Source organism: Falco naumanni, chromosome 13 (genome assembly GCF_017639655.2).
Source record: "Falco naumanni isolate bFalNau1 chromosome 13, bFalNau1.pat, whole genome shotgun sequence".
Lineage (NCBI taxonomy): Eukaryota > Metazoa > Chordata > Aves > Falconiformes > Falconidae > Falco > Falco naumanni.
Window position 1 is genome coordinate 12,158,674 of NC_054066.1, and position 20,258 is coordinate 12,178,931.

General features: G+C 45.2%; 1 long non-coding RNA gene across 1 annotated transcript; it reads right to left on the bottom strand.

Annotated features, from left to right (window-relative positions):
- Positions 1-4,319: 4,319 nt before the first annotated feature.
- LOC121097065 lies at positions 4,320-5,308 on the bottom strand. The gene is made up of 3 exons (XR_005830760.1): positions 4,985-5,308; positions 4,465-4,618; positions 4,320-4,391 (listed from the first exon to the last, which is right to left on the bottom strand). It is a non-coding gene; the product is annotated as an uncharacterized LOC121097065 (long non-coding RNA).
- Between the last annotated feature and the right edge of the window lie 14,950 nt (positions 5,309-20,258).

The following is a 20,258-nucleotide window of genomic DNA, read 5'->3' on the forward strand; positions in this document are numbered from 1 at the left end:
CAGCGAGGCATTCAGCTAATAGGAACCAGGTGGTGCTTGACACAATATTTTCAAGCTGTGCGTCATCATGTTGCGTTCTTGAGCCTGGTGTTACTTCCTGGGAGCAGTGCCAAGGTCGGGCAAATCACTACTTGCAATTAATGACACTCTTAAATTTCTCTTGTCCTTCTTTCTTTTGAACTAGTCTTTGTCTCCTTTTGGTTTTGACTGTAAGCTCTTTGGAACAAGGATTGTTATTTTCAGTGTTTGGAAAAAGGCCAGAGTCTCCGCTGATCAGCCTTCACGTCTGCACTCACCAGGAGACAAATGATGGCTTCACAGACATGTGAAATAGTGCTTTCTTCTCCCCAAGGAGCAGTTTGTTGTTCTCGAGCTGTCACCCACCATAAGGTTCCTCCTTCACTCCTACAGCACAACTCAACTCCTAACTGCCTTTCTGCTGTTCCTCAACTGTTGCATTTCTGTCCAGATTAAAAACTCAGCCGCTCCGGCGTTTTGTGGTGCCTTCTCCTCACTACAGGCACAACCCTGCCAAGCAGAGCCCAAGTCCACCTTCCGCCCCCTTTCCAAACCTCCCTTACCTGCCTCAGTCTGCACTGCAGCCAGCACAGCCCGCTCTGGCAGGCGGACCTAGGACCTGAGCACAGCCTCCATCTTCCCCCTCCAGCATCAGGGGTGGCTTCATTTTGCAGATGCCTGCCGCATAATAACCTGTAAGATGCAATTTTCTTATACATTCAGTCATAAAAAAAGTTCACCAGCAATACATCTCCCACCCAATACACTCTTGCCTTGCGAACACAATCGTGTTGCTCATCCCCTTTCAGGAACAGTTTGTGGGCTACTGCATGGCACACACCACCGACCAGCAAACCCAGCCATGCCCCACTGTCCCCTGCCATCACTCACCAGTTCCCAGCTCCAGGCAGCTGAGCAGGCAGGAACCTCTGTGATTTTTCCCATTCAGCTCCTTTAGGTCCATTTAACATCTTTAAACAGATATTTTTAAAGAGCCTTTTGGGCTGAAAGGCTTCCTGGGTGCCTGCACCATTACCCATTCATTGTACGTACTCTAAATACCCCAAACCATCAACAGACAAATTTGACTCTTATTTCCTGCGACCAGGGAAATGAGCTTTAGTATTAAAAAAAAAAAAAAAAAAAAAGGCCTCTTGCTGGAACACAACTTAAGGAACATCAGGCAGAACAAGGAAACACACCAAATGGACATGCCTGGGTATAATTTCCCTAATGCATCTGTTCAAAGATGGGCTGGTGGTACGTGTTTTCCGTGTAAACAGCACTGCCTGAAAAACATTTTTCTCTTTCTCCTTCTTCCTAAAAGTCTTCAACAGTTTGCCGTTTTGTAATTATTTTGTTGTCTCCTGCATTTTTAATACATTAAACCTCTCATTGTTGCTTATCCACCAGGAATTGAAAATTATTACCACTTTGTTACTTTGAACTTATACTTTGATATGACAGTTTTCTGTCTAGATATAATCCATTAGAGCAGTAGGAGGCAGCCTAAACACCCTGGCTGCAATTTGATGAAGGATCTGCAGCTCTCCTTGTTGGTCCTTTAACCATCAATCTGCCCATGGAGGGGCTTTGCCTACACCCCCCACCCACCCACCCACCCCATGAATTATGTTGTGGCACAGAGGGAGAAGTGATTATTCCAAAACATTACTTCTAAGTCCATGTCTAAGCAGTGTCTACAGCCTGTATGGGATGGGATGGTCATAAAGGACTTCTTTACAGCCCTGAATGCCCACTTCCCTTGGAATTTATTAAGCAGTTAAATGGCACAAGTGGTAGCCAGAGCTTGTTTTATGTCCTGCTGTAATTCAGTTGTAACTCCACTAAAGAGGCTGTTAGCAACCTTTGCCAGTTCATAGGGTATATCTGAGGGAAGAAAAGGGAGCTTGTTTTTCACTACAGCTTCTTTGTTTATTTATTTAATAAATGGCTAACAATAGGCAGGCCTCCGTGTTAGCAACACCTATCAGATCTGTAAAGGAGCAGAGGAGCAGCACCAGAGTTTTCTGCTTGCTCACTCCTTGAGAAGATAGCCACATTTATTTTTGCAGGCAACATGAGCAAAATTCAGCCATTCATCTTAATGATGAGGGTCCCTGCACTGACCCTGTATCTCGTTTTGGTTTAACAAATGAAGTGCCGGGTGCCCCTCCCCACAGCACAAAGCCCCTTGCTTTGGGACCAACCTCACGTGGAACCTGCACTGCTGCCAGAGGGAAGTCAGGACCGAGCTAGCACGATGGTTACAGGGGGAGCTTTCTGGATTCAGTGCAAGCCTAAACTAAAACAATTAAAGTCCCTTGTCAGCTGCATGTACAGAATGTCACTGTCACCAAAGCCAAATTCCCATAGTTTTATATTCCCCAAAACAAGCTGCCAGACTGCACCTGAGGCAACATTTCTACGACCGTTTTCCAACGCTGGCTAAATAAATTCAGAAGCAAGATGATGACAAACATGAAAATTGGAAGAAACAATGAAATTCCGCCTGTTTGTATTTTTCAAGACAATTCCCGTTTGTAAATGTTCCCAGTTCCTGGACTCCTCAGCTCAGCAGCTGCTTGTTTGGTTGCATAGCAACTTTCTCTTCTGCCTCTGCCTGCCAGAACCAAAAGGCCACGTGCTGCCTAAAATAAAGTATTTCTTGGTTCAGAAGGACCAAAGTTCAAACAGGTTGGCCAGCACATCATTCCCTGCACTGCTCTCTGCTCTCTGACTCCAAACTCCCACTTTGACAACAAGTGATAGCCATAGCACTGAAATCAGAGACGCGAAATGTGCCTTTTTTTTTTTTTTTTTTTTTTTTTAAGTGCACAGTATGGTCCTTCCTGTCACTGGACACCTCCTGCTCTGAAACTAAAGATGAAAAAGGCACCTTTACAAGAAGATGATGATCCAGCATAAAGTAAGAGCACTCTGTTAGAAAACCTGAGTTAGATAGCATCTTGATTAGATGAGTCAAAGCTCTCTTGGTCTTCCCCAGTGAGACACGTGATGACTCTTTAATACTCCACAAAGATGCAAGACCTGACTGCAACAACCACCTCCTCTCTGGATGCCAGGCACCAAGGTAAAGGCAGCCAACTGAAGCTCATGAAGTTTACAGGCAAGCCTGGGCTCCCAGCCCTGGATGGCCAGACCACGGTGTGCCACAGCCAGATGACATCCCACCAAATTATTATGGACACGGCTGTTGTCAATTTGGTTGGCTTTAGGACAAGACCAGCTGTATTTAAGAACACAGCTGAAGCACAGCGAGCTCTCGGGGTGCCTCACCAGCTCTGTGCAGGGCTGTGCTCTGGGAGGTCAGTGGGTGAACATTTTGATGGCCTGTCATGTTTCTGTGTACCTGTGCGTGTCCTCCCAGGGCTGTACCCAAACAGTGGGCACAGCCTTTCTGGAACAAGGAGACCCAAGCTGTGCCCCTAGTCGCTGCTCTGTTTCATGCTTTGTCTGCAAAATTGGTAAGAGTAAACAATTACTCTGAATTCTTCCCAGCATCACAAGCATAACCATCTTTAGGAGCGGTCCAACTTTCAATAGAAAAAAAAAAAAAATCACCCTAAAAAGATACTTTCTTACAGAATCTTTAGGGCTAAAACCAGTGCAAGCATAAAATGACAAATGTCTGCCTTTGATAGAAATATGCAGATGCATCCATGCAAGGACGCAGTGCTGCTGTCCTGTATTCCTGCTGTTCTTGGGAAATGGGTCCATGGATTTAACACAGTCACTGTCTCATTTAGTCAGCCATACAATGAAAACTCCCCCACGTATTGTTTGCACCCATAATTTGCAGAGCACAATCTTGGCAGAAAAGAAATTGCAGTGAAGGGTAACCCCATCCCCGTGGAGCAAGCCTGAGTCGCCTGGGCAATCCAGCCTGGTCCTTGCTGTGCTTTTGGGCCAGACCATCCATCACCAGCTCCAGTGTTCGCTGCCAAGTGGCAAAGAAAAGCTCTGGCCTAGCAAGCGACCATAAGAGCTCAGATCAGCCACAGTCAATCCTCCCTGCTTCGTGGGAGGTCAGCTGGCAAGTATGGCTTCCTGTGCTGTGGACATGAGCAACACACAAAACCTCCGCGGTTTAGGGAAAGCTTCACAGTGGGTCAGCCAAAGTGCCCGGCACACTGCCTCTGAGCACCCCCTGCTCCCTACCAGCTGAGCCAGAACTGCCTCCTTTCTTCCCCTTTTTAAAACCTTGCACCCCCCAGCTCTTCTCTCAAAACCCAAACTGGTTGCTGAGACGTAACCCACTGGAGGACAATCAGCCCTATCTTACATCCACCCACATCCCTCCGTGCGGGTCCTGCCCCAGCTTCAGAGGAGTCATGCTTAATCTACATCACCTGGAATGAAAGGAGAAAATCAGACTATTTTCATCATCCATCTCTTTCCCTAACATAAAAAAAAACTACTTACCTTGCTGGAAATATGTTTAAATCCCAGATTTAAAGCACCTAGGAGCTTCTGAAGACGAGTCCAGTGCTGGATTTAATACGAAATGCACAATGAAGAAAAGAAGGGCAAAGGCTCAGATCGTTCTTCTTCGTCTCTACACACTCTCTATTGACCACTAAAATACACATTTTTGAAGACTCTGCATTAGTATCATCATAATTATGTTGCTTTTTCTGACATGAAAGAGAAAACACAGTCCTTGAACTGCTGCTTACAAACAACCTCCTCACTATTTTCCTTTATTGAAGAGGGATAGGAGATGCACAGACAGCACTCAAAAACTGAATTTTCAATTGTAATTATGTCTACTTACTTTCAAAGAATATGTAAAAAAACTTTGTTAAGAGTTAAAATCATTAATCTGTTCTCTCACATCAAATTACAATAAAATTTAACAAGAACATTTTATCATAATGAATTCAGACATCTATTGCTCAGAAATCCACTGGACCAGGGTTTTTATATATATACATATACATACCTAGGGAGAAGGAGACTGGCATTATTCACAGGCACAGGTTCTTCGGTAGTTCAGGTGCTCTTCAGTATTCTTGAAAAAAGACTAGCTGCAGTACAGCAGCATCAGTCAGCCAAAAGTAGTTGGTGTCTCCGAGGAGTATGCATAGACCTTTTTTTCTCCCATCAGAAAAGAAGAAAGGGAAGAAAAAAAATAAAAGTAAACATATGCATGTTGTGTACTTGGCCAACAAAGCCGCATTTAAATAGGTAACATTAAGAATATTAATATTTACATCCAGGTACGGAGCAGGGAGAGTTGTATGTTTCCTACATCTTCCTGAACATCACCTTCTGCCCTCATTTTACTCCAAAGCAGGGCGCTCTGGTTGGAAAGCAAAGCCCCAAGGAGCAGCACACAAGGCCAGCCGAGAAGGACGTGCCAGCTAAAGCTGGGAAACAGGGTCAAGATCTGCCAAACATGAAAGGGAAGACAGGGCTTTTCACCTAAATTCAAAAAAGGAGTTCAGGCAGTTTCATGCTGGATTGGGTTTTCATGCTCAGCAAGGACAGGCATCTCAGCCCCCTGGCATGCAGCGACACGACCATCCAGAGCAGCAAAGCCATCTGTGACCTCCTGCCACACCACCACAGGCACGGGCACCTGCCTGCTCCTGCCTCTGACCCCTCCTGGGGTCCTGCAGGCTCACGTTTTGAAGGGAATTTACATCTTTTGGAATTTTGTTCATTTTGCATTCCTTCTTTTCCATTCTGCATTACTATAAGCAATCACCAGCCGCTTTCAGGGCTTGTTTTTCAATTCAGCACATAATTCAAGGCTTTGTACATTGGTGTTTACCTACACGCAGGTCACCTCTCAGCTGTGCAGAGAGAGGGCTTCAGCCCCTGCTCCTCTCTGCATCAGGAAAGGGGAAAGTCGCATGATGGCCTCTTCCCTTAGCAACACCCAAGGGTGGGAGGAAACTTGAAATGACAGTTGCCGTCTTTGCCTTTTCTGCTACCATTTCCCCTTACACATCACAACAAATTCCAGGGGGAAAAGTATCCGTGAGCTCCCCAATCCTGTAAACATATCTTCAACCCTGCAGAGATTAAATTTGAAGAGGGAAAGGGCACAGACAGGTTATCTACTCACCCTAGAGCAGCGACCAACCTTCAACTGGAAAAGCTCAGCTGTCTGTGGACCTAGAACAACCAGAATCCAAGAGTAATAATTTGGGATACTAATTGATCTGCAGGTACCGTCTCAACTCCTCCAACACATCCTTCTAAATAATAACTGGAGACCAAGGCACGTATTTGTGCAGTGCATCGGTAATATGCAATTTATATGTATGTGTGGGAAGCTAAACACATGTGCTAATTAGCAAGTATTGATTTTAGAGGGAATTGGGTATCTAAACATTTTTTTTAAAGTCTGGCTTCAGCTGCAGTGTGCAGGATACTCTGCTCCTAATATTTAGCAATGCATAAAAAGGCTGGCTCCTGATCACCCTGAGGACACAGAGATGATTAAAGATTATCCCAGAAACAGTTTGTTTCACTGAAAGCCAATATGCTCCAAAAGATTCTTTCCACCCACATTTCTTCTCAGCTGTCTGACACCCGTAGAGCATAAACACACACAGAGCGGGCAGGAGGCTGGCTGCAGTTTTTTGTGAGCTCAGCATTTAGATGAAACAGTTATAAAATTATTCAGTCACATTTCCAACTTAAATAAAAAATAAAAAAACCCAAATATCTTTCCTCTCCCTGTAAAGCTTTCCCACCAAGCAAAGGTCTCAGTGCCCAGCTGCTGATGTGCCCATCCTTGTGGCTGCAGAGTGACCTGCCACCTCTGTGTGCTCCTGGGATTCCCATGCCCTTGAGCTCCCCACGGGTGCAAGAGCTATCCAAAGGGATTTGGGCGAGCACAGCCACAGTCTGCTCTCGCTCACTGCCTTGGGGGACGTAAGGATGCATCTCCTCCACATGTCATCTATTACTTTGGAAACTACATGCCATCTGATGGGGATTTACACACAGCCGGCTTGTTTCACTCATAGTGTGAATTAGCCTTAAATCCCCCTGTTATTTCATGTAAACACTAGCGTGATCTAGTCTGAAAGATGTGCTACAGCTCCTGCTGTGCCTGAAGCAGCCCACAGCAGCCAGAGGTAGGGAGACACTCTGGCTAAAGACACGCTGAAAGAATCCTAAGCTTTGGCTCTTCAGTGGGAGTAGAAACTACCACCGAGCAATTTGTGTTTGCCCAGTGTACTCAGGTGAGCACACCGAGGAAGAAAAGGGGTTGTTATTCTGAGAAAAAACACCATATATTCTTTCTCACCTCTCCCCAGGCTCATCCTGGAGCGGAGCTGCTGGGTTATGGCTGCTCAGCACCTGCAGCAGTTCAGGCTCTGGGCAGCGAGTCCAGCTCCGCTCCAGCTGCTGCCTCCTCTCTGAACCCACAAAACTCCATCGGAGAGCAGTGCACAGCCACCACCCCGCTTTGCCGTTCAAACGCACGTGCGACAGCTAAATGGGGGTGTCACCCGCGTGCTGTTGAGGCCACTTAGCGCTATGGGGAGTTCAGAGGGCTTTCCCATACGTGCCTGGCTCCAGGCTCCCGTGGAGCGCGAGACCACTCATCAGAAATGAAACACTGGGTGAGCAATATAATTTCCCTCTTTTTTTCTTTCTTTAATGAATGCAACAATACTGGCACAGTTATGATAAAAGATTCCCTCTGGCAAAAGAATCATAAAATAGGAATATTATAAACGCTCTGTCTGCTCCGAGCTGTATATTGGTTCTGGCATCTTTTATTTTTTTTTAATTTTACTCCAAAGTACATAAACGTGGGCCAAAGCTCATGGAAGTTAGTCTATTGATCCTGAACAGCATTTGCTTCTGTGAAATGTTCATTGCAGCTCCTCCTGCTTTGTGCTTGTAGAAACAGGCATGAAAACAGCCATAGAAAAGCAAAGATTCCTCATGCCATTGCCCCTGTCACCTTCTTAGGGGCAAGAAACACCCCTGCTCGCCTTCTTTTGATCATCTTTCCACAACAAGTATCAGGTGTAGCCCTTCTATTTCCTACTGCAAAGCCTACCAGCAACCCAAGACCACTCAAGAGCCGGGAAGCGTGGCAGGGTTTTGCTGCACAAGAGTCATCGTTTGGAGGGATGTCAATGTAGGGTAAACAGCTCTCGCAGGTTTAAATAAATTTTTATAAAAAACAAAGTCTAAGGAATAGCTGTGAAGTGAGGCCAGTCCTCCAGACCACACTAGGTGCTGCTGCCTGACACCCGGCCCGCAGCGCGGTGGCCGGCAGCCCCAGCCTGCCCTCCGAACGGTGCTTCCCACCGGGCAGGGGCTCGGCCTCCCCCGGCACAGGGTGGCCTTTGCTTTCCATCCATTTCTCTAGGAAAGGAAAATTATTAGAAATCACCTTGCGAACTGAGCAGGGATGGTGAAAACTGGTGCTGCCTGAACAGCTGGAAATGGGGCTGCATGAAGAAGCGTGATGGCGACAGAAAAGGACCCGTTTCTGTCAGGGCAGGCATAGGCTTTCCTAGCATTCTTCTGCACCTGGTGACAGCAATGGTCCAAACAAATCCTTGTAACACACACCGCAGAAACATGTCAGTGCTCCTCCACCAGAAAGATTTCTCGTGCTTAAACCGTTTGAAGCTTCCTGGGACTGTCATTCAGTGGTGACAGCCTGCCTGTGGTTCCTGCGTACTGCTTAGGGGAGTGCTGCGCAGAGCACTGTTTTTTCTGAATATTTAAGAAAAAAAAACCACAATCACACAGAAACTTCAAAACAGTCCCCCCAGTTTGCAAGCTTCTGGCTTTAGCAGAACACAGGAAGCAATCCCAAAAGAAAATGGTAACACGGAAGGCTCCTTGACACAAGACTATTTAAAGAGTGAAATAAAAATGCTCTGATTTTTAGAGCACTGATGAATACGGGGGCAGGGGGAAATTAGGGCCATTGAAAGCTGTGGGAGACCAGCACTTCTGAAAAACAGCCGGTTTATTGCAGTTAGGGTTATTACATTAATATTCAGCCTCAAGGCCTACATTTTGTCAGCCTGTAAATAAATCATACATATTAGAAACACTCTCCCGCAGCCATGATGCTCTGCATCAGGAGCGGGTCTGTGCACTGAGCTGGTGGCACGGCACACAGCACAGCCGTGGAGGGGAAACGGCCATACACTCAGACCATCGAAGCGCCACACTGTTCTCAAATAGCTCGTCATTACATACATTTAAAAAAGTCTACTCGTTGATCAGCTGCCACGATTGCCAGGTGGGTAGAAGAAGACCAACAGCCCACCCTGTGAGAGGTACAAGCACACATCAGTGCCTGCCTGGGCTCTGCTTTACGGCTCAAACAACAGCCGGTGGCCTCGCTAGCACCACTGCTTCCAATGCCCACGTTTCCGAAATTATGATTAAAAGTACAATTAAACACTAGCAGCCAAATCCCACCACTCAGGAAAGTAGCAGGCAGCAGCAAAATGGCAACCCACTGCTTGGCTTTAGGATAAATTGATATTATGACACTACGGATTTTCTGAAATTTTAAACATTTGATAATTTTGTGTTCTGCTTTTGCTTCTCTCGGTTGCTCTAGGTTTCAGTGTGTAACAGCTATAAACAGTAAAATTGCATTACAAGGTGTTGATTACTATTTGATAAAATATTCATCAAAGAAAAGCAGTAAAACAGCAGAGCCTCATAAATATTTTCCTTGAAAAGTCTTGAAAACAAAGAAAGGCAAACCAGAATTATTAATTAACAATAACAAAATTCTCAAGATAATAGAAACCAGACTTTTGTTCTGAAATCCTGCTTGTTCTGTGTCCTATAAACTCAGATTTTAAGAGCAATGTTTTCACAGCAAACTTAAAGTGAATTGTGGTTTATGTTTATGAGGCATAAAAATTAATAGACTTTTTTATGAGCACCTTTGCGTGCTCAGTCACCAGAGTTTTTGTACCGTCTTATTGTAGAAATTGAAACAATTAAGTGAAGTGGTGCCACACCTGAAAACTTACTATGGCTCACCGAGGACAGGACTGTGGCAGGAGGAGTCCCCATGGATCTGACCCTGCACGTGGAGCCAGGCACAGCTTTCACCGAAGGTAAAGGTGGCTCTACCTGCCCGTGGTGCCCATTAATGAAGTGGCTCTGCAAGCTGGTGCAAGGCACTGGCTAAAAAAATGCCTTGGTTTTCCAAAGGTAGGGTTTGGGTCTGCAGCAGTTGTGGTGATAAGAGAGTGCAGAGACAGGGCAGGGAAAAAACAAATTATCAGGATGTGTTGCACCCTTTGGGATGGGAGGTTAGAACAAACTGGGCAGGATGACATATGATCACCAACCTCTCATGATATAAACCCTAATAATTGAGTCTTCAAGATCCATGAGGCTGTAAACTATTCCTATTATCAATATCATGTCCCAGTGACACAGAATAAAATATTAGAGGTTAAACAACTCATACCAAGAAGAGGAGGCTGGAATATCTGCATTTTAAACAGGGTAAGGAACTAGCCACACAAAGTGCAGAGCATCTGCAGTCTTCAGTAAAGCTGAAACCTTACAGAAAAGGCCTGCAGATCAACCCCATTTCTTATCATACTTTCCTACAGCAGAACCATTCCTGTAACAGGGGACCAACATTGGCTTACTTGGTTTGGGTTTTGTCTTTTTTTGTTTTGTTTAGTTAGGTTTTTTGAGCCTATCAATACTGTATAAAGGTATACCAAAACTTACCTAGAAGCAGCCCAAAATAATCATCTGCTACAATTACCAACTGTATTGATCCATCATTAACTTGCATAAAATCACTCTTGTGAGCTCTGATGAACTGTATTCACTGAAGTTGAAAACTAAAGTATCCATTTTCAGAAAAACATGCTAATAATATTCCATTGCAGTGTTGCTTTCTGTTGTTTGGCTGCTTGGGGTTTTTTAATGGACATTTATGAAATATCAGTGCCCTTTGATTACCTAATACTCTGAAATGAAAAATGTCATTTTAATGGTAACAGTCCACAGCTACTCCTGACATTGCTTCTGGGAACGATATTTATAAATTGGCCCCATCTTCTGTCTGTAGGGAGAGGGAAGATGGGCAGACACGCTCTGATGTGCCTGTTGCCTCTGCTGGTTTGGAGAAGGGGGAATAGCAAGGGAACAGACACTGCAGTAATATTTTTTCCCTTTTGCAATACAAATCAGACACTTTTAGCATTTCATCTCTGCTGTTCTGAGGAACAATTTCAAAAGCTCGTCATTTTCCTACTAACTTTAAAACATTCCCTGTGCTTCAGAGAAACAGTGGAAATGCCCCAGTCATCAATCTCTATTCACAGCAGTGTCTCTGGACTCTTTCAACGTGTTTAGTTTCTTCCCAAATAAAGTATCATTTTGCCTTCATCATTAATTATCCAGCTCAGGTTTTGTTTTCCTTTTTCTGCCCTGCACCAAGTATCTCTGACTTTCCATAATTTGTTGTCTTCCTTGTAGTCTTTCTAATAATCCCAGGAGAGGCCCCTCATTAATTGCTTTCAGTGTATGGACTTTGATACCCTTCCTGCAAACTCACTTGAGTTAATCCTGCTCCTGCATCCTCTTGTTAAGCAAAAGAAATCAAATATGTATGAACTATACCAAGCTTAACTTGCCCAGTTTTCACTCTGATTAAACACAAGCCATCTGATTTCCTTTTGACATAAACCCAGATGCAACCACGGCGAGGAGAGTCTTTGACCATGGGCAGAATGAAGGACATGCATGATCAGCATTTTTTCAAGGTTGGGGCCACTGGGTAAAAAAAACCCCAACAAATCAACCACAACTAAAACAAAAGACAACCCACAAAATCCCAAACCCAGAAACACCCAAACAAAACCAAGTCCAGACAAAGAAACAAAAAAAACTCTTTTGCACTTACTTGCACTCTTCTGATGACTCCAGACCTCTGCAAGATGAATAGATGACAGTGTCTTGCCCCCGAATTTCAGTGGCCCAAAGCCAGGCTCCCCAGCCTTCCACAGCACTGTCTCTCCAGCCCACTGGAATGAGCTAACAGGCACAACTCCCGTTGAGTTCATTTCCCTGGCACAGAGAACTCCCAGCCAAACCCTGCCTATGTAACATTGAATAGGCACACGTCAGCAGCGCTTGTAGTCACAGGCTCTCCCATGGAAACCATCCAGGAGATGGACCTTACAAAGCACCTGTGATGTGTACCCACCACAGGCCTGACTCTCTTCACGGTGACATCAATCCAGAGTAGCTTCCATCAGGAGTGATATTCCAATACTAGAAAACAATGAGATATCTTATATCATCTTAATGTCTCTATATGACTAAAATACAAGTGACTTTGCATTTCCCTACATATCAGTTACTTGCTTAGCTCTTTACATTTATGGGGGTTATCATTAAAAAGCCAGGCTGTACCAACTACCCACTGCTATCCTCTTTTTCCTAGTGCTGGAACAAAACTATTTGCTCATCTTGCATCTGTAATGTTGAAAAGCAAATCATTGTAGTCTATACCTAAATATCAGGCTGAAACTTTAGAATAAGAGTTTCTTCAGTCATACTGGCTCTATCCCATTAACCTCCGATTAGGGCAGTGTTGGTAGGTACACTGCTGTTGTCAGGCGCTGTCATTTTAATATGCAGACTACAAAACCTATCCAAAATTAGTCTGAGGTCTAAGATAGCAGACAAAACAGTCCATCTTAAAATTTGCTGAGATATGTCAAATACACTATCACCGTATACTATCTCCCTCTGCATTACTTGAATCACAGTTTTCCAGTAATAAATAACATAGTCTTACAAATTTAAGTCCATACTTGGAGTGCCCCTAGAAGTGCACCAACACTGGTTACCTGCCAAATCAGAGTGGGAATGGTCCTTTCCCATTCTTGACATCTCCCAGTTCACTAGGCAAATTAAATACATTGCCACAATCTTCTGCTCAGCTGCGCCGAGTGTGTATAACATGGCACTTGCTTTTCTTCTTCCCTAGTTAAATGTTTAGCTTAATAGGTCATAACAAAGAGGCATCAAACAAAGAAAAATTTAGGTTGTTGGAAACATCACTCCGCTATTTCTTAACTTTGGGTGCACTGAACACTGCCTCGTTGGATATTAAGACTATCTAAGGCAGGAAAGTAGTATAAGCACTCTACATCGCACACAGCGCACCTTACGAAAAAAAAAAAAAAAGTCATGTCAGCTGCCCTCCCCATGGGCACTTCTGGCTCAACACGCATAGTGAAGCCTGAAAGCCTCCCCTGAGAAGTTTCACAAATGCCATAAAGCAGAAGGTCTGACGTGCAGTATGGGGTCTCCAGGCAGTGCCTGCCCTCAGTGCTCAGCTCCCACCAGCTCTGGCAGCGAGCGCCCCGGCACCGCTCCGAGGCACAGCGCACCCAGGTAACTCGCCCACCTGTATTTCAACTGCCAAGGGCAGCAGACGCTTCACGACCCGCTTCCAGCGACTGAGACGCCCTGGGAAGCCAGCCAGTGGCTGTGACTTCTGGTCCTACACAGCCCTGCCCTGGCCACTCACCCGCTCTGAGACAGGGGGACACCTGCTGGGAGGATGGGTGGGCGGGAGGCCGGTGGCACTGCGCGACACAGCGGGGACACGGTCAGAGCCGCTTGCTCCTCTTCAGCCGCAAAGGAAGCCGGACTCAGCCTCTGGTTTGGTCAGCTGTGATCAACACATCATGTGTTTACATACACCTGGCTCTGCAAGCGCCTGCCTGCCCCCAGCCCCCGCTCGGCAGCAGGGCTGTCGGACAGCCGGGTGCCAGGGAAGCCCGCCTGCAGGCAGCCACGCTGGCGCTGGGGCCGAGGGGCAGCACCGGTGCCACCGCAGTGGCTGCCCGTGGGCTCAGGAGCAAGCAGAGAGGCTCCGAGCACCTGGGGAGAGCAACGCGGGGGGCTGCCAAAGGGGACCGGGGGGCTGCACCCTTCACAGGCCTCCTGCCCCATCATGGAGGATGATACTCTGACACCTGCGACTCGGGAAGGCAACATACTCCGAAGGCAAAACATTTGTGACGGAAATGCCGCTGGCAGCTCCTCGTAACCCCTGCAAGCTGTGCAGCTATGGGCAGCACTGGCCTGGGCAGGGGGGAGCAGCGGGGGGATCCAGCCCCCGCAGCCGCGGCTCCACGCGAATGGCAGCGAGTGCAGGCAGCCATGGCGGCCGGCCGGGACACAGCCCAGCGCTCCACCGCCGCAGGCCGGGAGAGTACATGTCCCGCTGCCACTGGTATCTATTCCAGGATGGCAAAAGGTACAAATTTGTTTCAGTAACAGCGATCTTGGCAGGAGAGAGAGGGGGCTCCAGCATGCTTTTTTATATATACATATTTTGGACTCCCACCGAGAGTTATTAGTTATTAAAAAGCAATCAAATGAGGCTGGCTTTGGAGTACATTTGTTAGCCATATGATATCAATTAAGCCCTGGTCTCCTGACTGCAAGGAACTGACATTACCTCATACACAAGCAGAGTTAAATTCCTTCTCTCCTTCTGCCCCTCTTTGAAGTTGGTAATGCCAAATATCTCCCACATTCCCAGGGAAACGCTGCAGTTATCCTGAATATGTGGATGCCTTCAATTTGTAATTAATAGAGCTACATCTCAAATGCTTTTGCTGGAGTACGCAGCAGTGCTGAAGGATTGGCTTGGCCGTACAGTGCTAAAAAGTGTGGTTAGCAGTCGGTGCACCGAGTGAAGCGGGGCCAGCCAGCTGAGCAGCTGCCCACCGGGTCCCTGGGAGACACACAGGTGAGGAGTTATGCCGCTTGTTAATTACCACAGATAGCGAGGGTGTTCGTTGCTCACAATGGGTTGCCGCTAAGGGCAAACCTGCCTCCTCTCCATGCTTTGCAAAGCCTAACGCTGCCAGCACTCGCTCCCACGTTGTGGGCCGAGGCAGCCGCGCCGCTGTTAGCAGCATCATGTATGGAAGCTGACTGCAGAGCCGGAGGCCATAAACAGGACAGCGAGCAAGTAGAATGTAGCTGCAGCTTTTGCAACTATGAATAAAATTAATATAATCTACTAGCTCCTACAGAGCTATGAAGTGAGTTGGAAGTTTCCACCCTCTCACATTGGAGAGGAGTTTGTGTCTCCAACACCACACTTGACACCAACTGGAAACCCTAACAGAAGTGTTAAGACTTGTATTGATGATATGATGTTATATCAACAGATTTCTACATCTCTCAAATAAGCCTCATTTAGATTTCACTCCAGATCTATCTGTTTGCTTAACAGGCATGGCCTGGAAATGCTGCTGTGATACCGAGCATCAGGACATTGCCCTCTGGTACCTCTGTGGTTGTTAAAATGTCCTGTACGCACCCACTCCAGCAAAGTGATATCAGAATCTACACAGAATATTTTGTAGACAAAAGAACTGCTACAGTGAATGCTGTATTTCCTTTTCAAGGCAATCTTATCTCTTCGTGGCTTGTTTTTATCAAGCTTGCCCATTTTAATATCAATGATGCAATTTAAGACTAAAACAGGGAGAATACTTTTGTCAGCCAAGCTGGAAGAGGTTTTGTATCTGTAGTGCAAAATACATATATAGATATACACTCTACCAGAGTGAAATATAACAAACAATTGCTAAATTAATTGAAACTAATATATTCCAGATTAACAGTTCTCTTGCCAATTAGTGAAAAAATACCCATTATCAATTGCAATGAATGAAAATAGTTTTGTTACAGTTACGTCAAATATACAGATATTTTTATGAGTGAGAAAACTACCATAAAAAAAAACTTACTACAAAACATTCCAGTTCAAAACATGGGTATCCAAGGTTATGAACTGTGGGTTTAAGGGCAGACTTGTTAAAAGCAACAAAGCATTGTGCAACCTTTTTGTAGTTGTGTAAAGGAGCTGTACTCTACACATAAACCTGTGTACCTGGCATGACCTGTCACAAGATTTTATAAATATATATATATAAAAATATGTATTTTTATGTGTATTATGCATATTATTTATATAAAATTAATACTTGTTGGAAATTATTTAGCTTCTGCTCTACAGTTCAGTTGCAGCATCTTCCTGTTTCTATGACCCGAGATGATTTACTGCCAGGACAGTGCACTGTAGGGGAACACCTACAAAATTTTAGACAGATTCACCACACTCTAGACAAGAATTACCAATATGTCACATGTTCATTATTTCCATCAGCTAGGATAAGGGCTCAAGCATTGCATTTGAGGTTTGTTGTTGGTAAAAGGATTGTGTTTCACAGTCATAAACAAAGTAACTATTTGCAAATCCTACCTTTCCGAGGCCTGTTTTGAAGGGATTGTCACTTCCCCTTCAGGTCCAGTTCCAGGGCTGAGGTAATATTTATGGCTTTGATAAGGTTTCACGCAACTGGACAGAAGCTAAAGAGGAGACATTCCTGGCTGAAGGGATCCAGCTGTCAAAGAAAACACCGAGACCAGACAAACCAGGGATGCAGCTGTTTTTACCTTCTCCTGTAACACCTTGCACTTTAAAAAGCCTTTTCCATCATGACCCACAGGATGATGCTCATCTGCACCTTCGCCACAACATATTCTCAGAGGCAGGTCACAGAATCCTCAGAACTGGGCATAACCAAGGGTTCCATGATCTCAGCTGTAACTGCTGTTGCATCAAAAGCTGGCATCCCAGAGCACAGCAACGCAGAGGATGAAAGTTTCCCCATTTCCCACTGTCATAGAGATTTTAAGGAGGGGGTTTCTCTTGAACCTGAGAGGTGATGTTCAAACAAAATTTAGGTCAAGTGCCAGTAGTATCCATGGTGCCCAAGGGAGGAGGCAAAGGCACAGTCCCATCGCTGTGGGACCCACAGCGAACACCAACGGCCCTTGGCCACACTCCCATGACCCAAATAGAGAGCCCAGACCCGGCATGGGACAGCAAGCGTAGTGTACAGGAAAAGTGAGCTGTGCAATGAAAAGCAATCTGTTCTGGGGGAGTTGGTTTGTTTGATAGGAAAGGTCAGCTTAAGGGGGAGATAAAACAGAGAATATGAGAGGACAAGCAGTCGTAGAGGTTGCTGACACTTGTGTTTGAGCAAGGAAACTGAAGAAGCTCCACAATCCCAAATGCAGAAAACTTGAGTGAGAAAACCATGGAGGAGTCAACAGGCCAAGTAATGGTACCAACCGAAAGCAGCTTTCAGCAAAACCATGGACCTCTGCCCCAGCTCAACTCATTATTACATTATCTCAGTTTCTGGGTTTCCTCCCCCTGACATAAACTTATTCAAGCCAGGTCTACTTTTACGTTATATTTTTGGCTGGTATTCAGTTATCCTCACCATCAGTCTGGTCTCTTTCCCAGCCACATCTTGACTCCCTCATTTGTTACCTGCCCTCAGCTGTTACAAATAGCAGCGGGGCTTACAGAGACAGCAGGAGCCCCCATGCAAAGCCCTCTGGCATTCCTTGAGTGCTTAATACCATGCACTCACCAAACAGATGTGCGTAATCAGCGTGTCTGCCACTCACTGGCAAAATAAAGCTGAGTTAAAGTTGTACAAATAGCCTTATATCTGACATTTCTGAACTTTAGAGTGCTTGACTTTCTCAAGTCAATGTAAAAAAATCTTGAAGGACAAGAATATTTGTCACCAAGGGGAGGGTGTTAGGAAGAATCCTCAGTCAGCCTCAGGAAGCAGCATTGCCCCAAAACACACTGCCCTCCAGTCTCCAGGTCCTTGTGGCCATATTTCTGCTACTGATGCTCACTGAGCATGAGAAACTGCTAACAAACCACCAGGTTTTCAAATGCTCTGGGTGATTTAAAATTTCTCCACTGGTGCAAGTCAACAGCAGTCTCCCCAGTACCAAGGCAGAGGATCTGCCTGGAGTGGAAGCACCACTCTAAGAGAAATGTCGAGACTTTTACTGCAACACAGATTGAGTGGTTGGTCCCTATTACAAACTTGGAGACCTATAGGAAGGAAATGAAATTCAGCCACGACATGCTAAGTTTTCAGACTGGGGCATACACAAGCACAAGAGCACGTATTCAGTTGCATAAATAATGGAAGAACAGGAAAGAATGGGGTGATTCTGCCCATTAACACTGCATCAGAGTGGAGAATTGTGCACAGGGGAGCAAACAGATTTTAAACAGTTTTAAAGATTTACTACTGACTTCTTTAAAAGTTGCACAGCATGTGCATAACCTATTAGCTCATTGCCATGCTACCGTTGCATTCAATAGCTTAATAGGGTTCACATACAAATTAGGACTTTCCACAGAAAACGAGAACATCAGATGGTCCTGAATGAGATAAATTGGTTTAAAAAGATGTAAACACTCATATTTCAGGTCAGACTCATGAGACTGGAGAAAAAAATCCTCCAATGGGCAGGTATAGGATTACAAGACCATCACTTGTAGCCTGGAGCACAAGCCACTTTCAAAGACCTGATGACACACAAAACAGAACACTGCTCTGCCTGGTGTGGTAATTCCCGGTTACTGGAGACTCATATTACATTTTACCATGTCTTCTTACATTTACATCTGAGAAAAATAGTATTTGCTATCCTTGAAGTGCACACAAGAATTTTTGGCTGCTAACCCATCTAAATGTGAAATTGCACAGCTTGCCTTGGGTTTTCTCCTGGAATTATCCTGCCTGTTCCCGGCGCCTCTGAGCTGCTTCCAGACGAGTACTCCTGATTCCGTGGAGCTGATGGTGAAGCACAGCACACAGTCTTGAAGCTGTGGTTAACCAATAAACAATTCAGCAAATTGCTACCACTGTCTCAATACTTCTAAAGGCATTAATCTGCACCCCAACATTATTGGTATTACCTTCCCTGATAACAGCCAAAATCCAGTGCCTTGAAGCCCACCTATTCACATGCTTTCAGTAGGGCCCATGGGCTCTCAACCTAAGCACTGAAAATCAGAGGTGGGACTAACCTCGTTAAACCTTTCTTTTGACCTCCTTAACAACTACTTTTTATACTTTTTATTTTTAGCCTTTGATACTGGCACTGCCACCAGCCCATCCGAAGATATTCTGAGAAGGAAGCAGGGATGGAGGGCTCCAAGGAGCCTTTAACCCTGTCCCTCTGCAGCCCCACTGGTCCATTTGACCACAAACTCAGCGAGGGCTCACCACTCCGTCATCTCCTCTTTGTCACCGATGGCATCCAGCCTGCCCTCGGCAAGCCAGCACAGCAGTGGCAGTGGCAGGAAGGATGGCTCACTGCTGGCCATCCCAAGAACAGGAGCATTGGCGGAACGAGGGCAGGAGCCAGTTCAGCACTGCTGTGCCTTTGGCTGTTGCAAATGCTTCTGGAACATGCCTGGACAACAGGTCCCCCAGGAAGCACCAAGTAAGATCAAGGTGGGATGAGGAGAGCGGGGAGGGAAAGTAATACCTACTTTCCGGATGTTAAAAAAAAAAAAATCACAACATTGGCAAGGACAAATACTTGATCGGAGGTTTGCAAGAGAGCAAATTATATTTGCACAAAGCTTGCCCTTTTGCCCCACTGGATCCCACCCAACACCAGCTGAAATCATTTGCCAGTGGCTTGCACTTGGGCTTTCATGTAAGTCAACACTTTACACAAAAACTCACAGTGCAAAATTACCCAATAGATCTATTTGTAATAAGTGCCTTTCTATAAAAAGCTAAGCAAATAAGCCCTTATATTTTTAGGAGTATTTTAAATGTTTACTATAAAATTCTATTATGTATTAAACTTAATTACCCAAATTAAATTCTCAATTATTGTACCTGTGTGTGCCATTTTATTTTTTGCTTCACTAATGCCAGATAGTATAGCTATTCATTTTAATTTTGAAATTTTGATTGCATTTATTCAGTTACTTCGTGTTGGTGGTGAACTATTGATAGAACCTGGTTAAGCTTTACTCTCACTGACAGAGGCCGCATGGGCTATGTACTGCCGGTTGTGGCTGGCAACACGCACTGGGACTGTTTTTGAAGAAAGGCTGCAGTGATCAAACAAATGGGACTGAAAAGTAGTGTCTGCTAGGATCTAATGATGAATCAAAAGCAGATTTCCATTTCAGAGCCAAATCTTTCTTGAAACCAGGTTTTCAGAGATGAAAACATTACATCACCTTCTGGGGAAAGGGAAAGGATACAATCAGAAATTTTAAGGCAAATAAGCCTTATAGTTTGCCAAGCATATGGCAGCTGATGATTACTTTTATTTATGCA